General features: G+C 42.4%; 1 long non-coding RNA gene across 9 annotated transcripts; it reads left to right on the top strand.

The window, feature by feature from the left end:
* Positions 1-433: 433 nt before the first annotated feature.
* Positions 434-5,288, top strand: LOC127297011 (uncharacterized). 9 transcript variants are annotated; one of them, XR_007848844.2, is made up of 5 exons: positions 435-1,112; positions 1,241-1,408; positions 2,372-3,361; positions 3,475-3,691; positions 3,782-5,288. It is a non-coding gene; the product is annotated as an uncharacterized lncRNA (long non-coding RNA). The 9 variants fall into 9 exon arrangements; XR_007848840.2 differs by having other exon boundaries at positions 2,372-3,384; XR_007848843.2 differs by having other exon boundaries at positions 436-1,112; positions 2,372-2,429; positions 3,219-3,691.
* Positions 5,289-5,717: the final 429 nt, after the last annotated feature.

The following is a 5,717-nucleotide window of genomic DNA, read 5'->3' as shown; positions in this document are numbered from 1 at the left end:
CGATAGAAATACTCAGGAGAGTTGAAGCTTGCCGCCCATGTGTACGCCGCGATTGTGTGGCGGCTCGATGGGCTGTGTGGCGGGGTCATGCACAATGTCATACTACTATCTATTTTCGAAGTTTTAACTATGTAAAGTTTAAATCTAACTATCTGCATAACTACTATATTAAAGGGTAACAAACATCTTTTTTCTCACAATTTTGAGGGAGTCTGGTAATTAAGGTGATGCTGACACGTGTGCTTCAGCTGGTTTAATTCCTGTTGTGTACAATTTTGATGCTCTCTAGAATTTAGGTGTACAATCTTAGACAGTTTTCATTTAGTGGTAAATTTTGTGCTGGGATGCTGTGGTGCGTTCCTGGTGTGGCTGTAGGCTGGACGACTGGAACTGTGATGGGCCATGGTGGGTAGGTCCAGAAGAAATTCGTGGCATTGTTGGATGCCTCCACTTCAACACGTCCTCATCTACTCACCATGATCTCATCCATTAACCCCTCTCTACTCCGCCGCCGGTCTCCCATGGAGATCTCCTCCATTGCTGCATTGGTCACGAACCCACCAGCACCATACCGGAGACCCACACGAGCAGGCCGAGTCCGGCGTGCTGGCTACAGAGACGAGGCTCTGCGGCGGAGGAGGCCGACGCGGTGCCGTATCGTACGGTGAGGAGCAGCGTGGGAAGAGGTCTGAGCTCGCCGGGATTGTGGTGACGGCGACGGCGGCGGCAGCGGCGATTACGTTTCTTTCCCGGAACAGAGGGAGAGGCTTAGGTTCGCCAAACCGCTGCCCCGCCGAGCCGCCCCTCCCACGTTGAGCGGCGGCGGGATACGTGCGCGCCATGGCGGGGGCTCAAGGGCCGATCCTCTGCCCCGCGGAGCCACCTCTCCCGCGTGTTACAGACGCTATCCCCCCACCTCCACCGGCCTGCCCCTTCCCGGGCCCGACCCTCCCGCCCCGGTCTCTTCTCCGCCCTGATCTCCTCTGATGCGGCGGTTCACTGGCGGAGGGAAACGCCGGAAGCACTCGCCGACGTCTTCGATGCCGCAGCGGCTACGGCAGGTGGCCGGCGATGTCCAGGGCCGGTGCGTGGAAGAGGTCGGACAGTTACCTGTACGTATTATGACATCTTATTTTCTCTGTATTTTAATATTGATAGTGTTCGTTGCTGCAGATAAGCCCTGACTCCTGGTGCTTTGACTCTGTTCTCCTTGAAGTGATCACGTTTCTTAGGTTTGCAGGCAGCTAGCTAGAGTGTGCGTGGGCACAAGTGGATGTGTCAATTGATAAATCGGTGACTGATCAAAATTCTGCTGCAAGTTCAACATCCACGACTGTCAACAGAAGTGCAAGAGCCTACCTCCCAGCTGTGTAATGCAAGACACCGACAAAGGCTACAGCCTACAAAGGTAACCAATACGAAGTTAGTCCTCTAATACGAATATAAATAAGTATTAATTATATGGGGCTGTCAAATAGTGATACCACTTCATTGCAAAAAATGTTGGAACATACAAAGCTAACAGAGACGTCATTGTATTTCTGGGCTTGAATTTCTACACAGAAGTAACTGATCGAAGTTTACTTTGTAGCACTAGAAGTAGCAATGTTACTTCCACTACTTTCTGGACACATTGTTGAATCTAACATACTTGAATTTTCTGATCGAATGAACCTATACTACTGTTTTTCTACACCATACATCAGTTAAGAATAGTGTTTCAAATTTTCTTCCACAAAAGTGCTTTCAGTAAAAAGCACCAAACTACTACACCAAATATAAACCCTTAAGAAAATTTAGCATTGAATATGGCTCAGTTAGTTGTTAATTATCCATTTCTTCTAGGATGGGGATCTCTATTGAATGGGTGTATGACTCGATAATACATTACTCTATTTTCAAATTTCGGTGAACATGAACTCTTTTGAATTGTTTCGTCGTAACATAAACTCTTGGTATTCTGAAAGTTCACACCTTACTTCCTTTGATTTCAGTTATTCCACTAAATAATCCTTAGTTAAAGCATAGCCAATGCAGCTTGATTGGTCTTAAATATCTGTATGAATTTTACCACGACCATTGTCATTCTCGTGACACTTACCATTTTCATTTTGAGGGAACCTCGCTTTCTGCTAAATACCGGTTGCCAGTTCAAATTTGGTAAACAGGAGTGCTTTGCCGGTTTCCATGGTTCTGAATTAAGATATATGTCAACAATAATACTTAGAAGATCAAATTTAGCTATTACTGATAATTTCCTACATTCCATTTTCTTTTGTGCTTTGCCAAATTTACTCAATATATGTTGTGTTCACTATAAATCATGCAACCCCTAACTCCATATTCAATCCATGGTTTTTTTTTCTTACAGCTTCTGTAGTTTTCTATGTGCCACAACGAGCCGAAAGATTCTTTGTGGAAAAAGGGAGGTAAGATTTCAAAGCAACCTACATTATTTAAAGAGCAGTGTTTCTTAATATATAGGGTCATGCGATTGTCTCTCAAGCCTTTCGTCAAGCCACTTACTTTCATATTGCTCCCAGGTTGTGTAATTTTGGCAACCTTCCAAATTTGAAAGTAAATTTCCATGGATTAATCAAATTCGGTGGATAACACCACTTTGTATATGGGTTTCTTTTCCTAGCACTAACTTTTACATATGCCCATCCCACCTTTATGCTGATGTTTAGAGATATTCTTTAAAGCATATGCTTGCATGCGTTCTTTAAATTCGGCGAATGATGCATCAATTTGTTTACAATATTCTTTGCCTAGCATCAACTTTATATGCGTTAATTTTTCTCCATTGCCCATTCCAATTTTTATGTATGTTAAGATATATGTAACCTTAAGTTATAATTCACAGGCTTGAGACTGCACTTTTCCTGTTGGCCTGGAAGTGCATAAATATTCGTTATTTCTATTTTAAGTCTCTGAAAAATAGATACATGACTTTTCGAGGAAAACTAGGTATAAAACAGCGTATGTTTTTCTTCTTGGTGCCTATTGTAACAAGTCAGCCCAAGCAGCATTCGTCGAAAATAAGAAGTCATCCAAGCAACATTCCTCGAAAGAAAGGAAGTGAGCACGGCATCTAATTGGCTACATCTAACTGGTGGCAAAACCCAGATGGCAGGCTAACTGGTTTTGGACATCACTTTGACTACTATAGAATTAGGATGGTAGATCGTTTCTGACAAGACTCACTCTGACGTCAGGTCTAATGTTTTCGGGGTCTTCAATCTGGACATGATAACTATTATGTTTGAGAAATCAATACGCTAGGGACTATGCGCGGTGGTGGTAAGGTATATTCAGTAGCTCCTTCATTGCTGCAAATATTGGAGGGTTTTCAAATGAGGTATGCGATCATAAGTTGGAATGGTAAGTTTTAAAATTGTAACATGGTGACCGTTTCTCTGACCATCTGCCTCTAGATTTTATTAACTCCTCCGACTTTTCGGTTTTAATCAGCACATGAACACAGGACAAACGAACTAGCAGTGGTTCCAATTAAAGTCAATTAAATGGGAGCGGAGGGAGTATTATAGATCTTGCAAATGAAGTATTCTCTGAAGAGCTACTTGAGTATTCTAGAGAAAAAATTGTAGCCCTTGCCATTTTTTCATAGATGTTCACGACATATCTGACTAAATGGATTCTTGTTGTGATTGAAGCTGGGATTCATCCTGTATGTACCTGCCATCGCTTCGTTTGCTCCTCTCATCTTGTGATACTACACAGTTGTTCCGATCTCTGTCACCTAATTGTCCTCCTGCAGGTACACCAGAAGGAGATTAAGGCCGAGAAAGGATCTCCAGTGATGTCACCACCGACAACGAAGGAGGAGATGCAGAGCGCAATTGGAGCTCTGCCTGGCTCTCCACCGTTTTAGAGCTCCATTGCGAAACGACCAGCTGCACAACCGAGCGCAAAAGGCAATAAAAGAAAGGCTGGTAGGAATCCGAAGGGAGTAGGTCAGGAACAGAAAAACGAGGCCCGCACCTGCTGGTTGGATTTTTGCCTTAGGCCAGGTTACACCGTTGTTTCAAACGCAGTCACCGACAACCCTTATGATACACTCAAGATTCCAAAGGCGTTCTGTCTGTACATCATCGGTGATTTTCCACAGAAAGTCATGCTCGGCAACACCATTGGAGACACATGGAGTGTTCGACTGGTGAAATGGAGGAACACATCTTCATTGAGCACGGATGGGATGCATTCGCGGAGGCCAACAACATTGCGGAAGGTGATACTCTGTTCTTAGTTCTTACTTACACCTGACGTAGACAGCGATATAGTTACCCATATGTGCAAAGGTCTGGCCACATGTTCATCTAAATGTTCAATTACTTGGTCCATCTGATGCTGCCATTGAATGAATAGCTATTTGTGTTTATGCTCTTCTAAATGAGGTGGAAATATTGCCAGTTCACAACAAAATGATGTTAGCCTGTATGAAAACTAGGTGGTGATTTGCCTCTCCCTCACTCTCATTTGCACTGATCCTTATGTACCTCTGTATAGATAGGCTCCTTTAGGCGCTGATGTCTGTTTCACGGTAACATAAACTTGGCACCATATTATAAGACGGCATGCTCCTTCCATCCTGAGCACTTGATTGATTTGTTCAATGCAACCTGCCATTTTGTTTGAGACCTGTCTTTTCAATTATAGCATGCAAAAATTACCTATACCCTACACCTGCAGCTAAAGAAAAGATCTTAGAATCGGCTTCCAAGTTATTAGGATTTATTTCTTGACGAGTCCATAAAGTTAAATACCCTGTACTTTTCACCTGCAAGAAATATACCATGAATTGTTTTGTTCTGCTCTTAGATTTGATCTGGGTGCCATTGTAGACCTTGATATGTTTCAGGACATAAGCGGCAGGGAAGAGAATGGGAGGATGCCTTCGGCGATCAGGTGGAGCTATAATTGTCACGCAAGGGGAGAAAGTTTTTGGAAGAAACCATATCCAGGCTGAATATAAATTGTACTCTATGCGATAGTATAGATCTTGATTTTTTCTCAGCAACTCCGTCCTTTCCTTTGTCAGTGGAAGTAGAAAACGTGCCACAGCTGGAGATTTTGTAGCTTATATATGAGGTTGGAACACAACCTCTACTTTATTTGTGTTAATTATTTGTAGTTCTTGGTGGCTCACCAGAATGAGCACTTATATGTCCTGTATGGCTGTATGATTTGATAGAATTCCACCATGGTTTTGTGACCAAAAAGATTGAAATACAGGTCGCCACAGGCCTACTAGCTTGCAGCAAAAATACTTTTAGTTCTTCAGCCCATGTTTACAAGAAAGGCGTGGCGTTATCAAGAAACTAGAATTACTTTTTCAAGCAGTTTGTTGGTGCATATTAATTTTGATAATTAAGGTGTTAGAGATTTCTTTGCAAAATAAGGCTGTACAGAAAACATGTGTGTGACTTTGTGACAATTACATGAGTCAGTAAAACTCATACTTTTGACTATGTACTTTTTAATTCCCACACCAAATTCTGATATACACTAAATCCATGATGCTACTCTCTTTAATTATAAACTTGATTTCTCTTGCATGGTCTGCTTCCTTGATTTGTTAGTACTTCACAGCGGATAAGCAATATTTTCTCAATTTTTTTTAGCATTATACGGAAGTTTAAAATAAGTTTGCATGTTCAAGGAGCAATCAGGTCGCAAGGCCAAATATTATATTC

Source organism: Lolium perenne, chromosome 4, assembly GCF_019359855.2.
Source record: "Lolium perenne isolate Kyuss_39 chromosome 4, Kyuss_2.0, whole genome shotgun sequence".
In the NCBI taxonomy this organism is placed as follows: Eukaryota; Viridiplantae; Streptophyta; class Magnoliopsida; order Poales; family Poaceae; genus Lolium; species Lolium perenne.
Note: the sequence above shows the minus strand (reverse complement) of the source record. Positions and strands in the feature narration are given on the sequence as shown.